Source organism: Arachis hypogaea, chromosome 19 (assembly GCF_003086295.3).
Source record: "Arachis hypogaea cultivar Tifrunner chromosome 19, arahy.Tifrunner.gnm2.J5K5, whole genome shotgun sequence".
Taxonomy (NCBI): Eukaryota; Viridiplantae; Streptophyta; class Magnoliopsida; order Fabales; family Fabaceae; genus Arachis; species Arachis hypogaea.
This window is the reverse complement of record NC_092054.1, coordinates 87,437,152-87,438,090: the sequence shown is the minus strand read 5'-3', so window position 1 is coordinate 87,438,090 and position 939 is coordinate 87,437,152. Positions and strand designations below refer to the sequence as shown.

The following is a 939-nucleotide window of genomic DNA, read 5'->3' as shown; positions in this document are numbered from 1 at the left end:
AATAGATCCTGAAGTCTACAGGCTCATGCTTTTCCCTTTTGCTGTAAGAGACAGAGCTAGATTATGGTTGGATTCTCAACCTAAAGACAGCCTGAACTCTTGGGATAAGCTGGTCACGGCTTTCTTAGCCAAGTACTTTCCTCCTCAAAAGCTGAGCAAGCTTAGAGCTGATGTTCAAACCTTCAGACAGAAAGAAGGTGAATCTCTCTATGAAGCTTGGGAAAGATACAAACAGTTGACCAAAAAGTGTCCTTCTGACATGCTTTCAGAATGGACCATCCTGGATATATTCTATGATGGTTTGTCTGAGTTATCTAAGATGTCATTGGATACTTCTGCAGGTGGATCCATTCACCTAAAGAAAACGCCTGCAGAAGCTCAAGAACTCATTGACATGGTTGCTAATAACCAGTTCATGTACACTTCTGAAAGGAATCCTGTGAGTAATGGGACGCCTATGAAGAAGGGAGTTCTTGAAGTTGATACTCTGAATGCCATATTGGCTCAGAATAAAATATTGACTCAGCAAGTCAATATGATCTCTCAGAGTCTGCATGGAATGCAAGCTGCATCCAACAGTACTCAAGAGGCATCTTCTGAAGAAGAAGCCTATGATCCTGAGAACCCTGCAATAGCAGAGGTAAATTATTTAGGTGAACCTTATGGAAACACCTATAACTCAACATGGAGAAATCATCCAAATTTCTCATGGAAGGATCAAAAGCCTCAACAAGGCTTTAACAATGGTGGAAGAAACAGGTTTAGCAATAGCAAGCCTTTTCCATCATCAACTCAGCAACAGACAGAGAACTCTGAACAAAATGCTTCTAATTTAGCAAATCTAGTCTCTGATCTATCTAAGGCCACTGTAAGTTTCATGAATGAAACAAGGTCTTCCATTAGAAATCTGGAATCACAAGTGGGCCAGCTGAGTAAAAG

At 40.8% G+C, this 939-nt stretch overlaps 1 non-coding gene across 1 annotated transcript; it reads right to left on the bottom strand.

Annotated features, from left to right (window-relative positions):
• Positions 1 to 157: 157 nt before the first annotated feature.
• On the bottom strand, positions 158 to 265 carry LOC112781643 (small nucleolar RNA R71). Its single transcript, XR_003192407.1, has one exon. It is a non-coding gene; the product is annotated as a small nucleolar RNA R71 (small nucleolar RNA).
• Between the last annotated feature and the right edge of the window lie 674 nt (positions 266 to 939).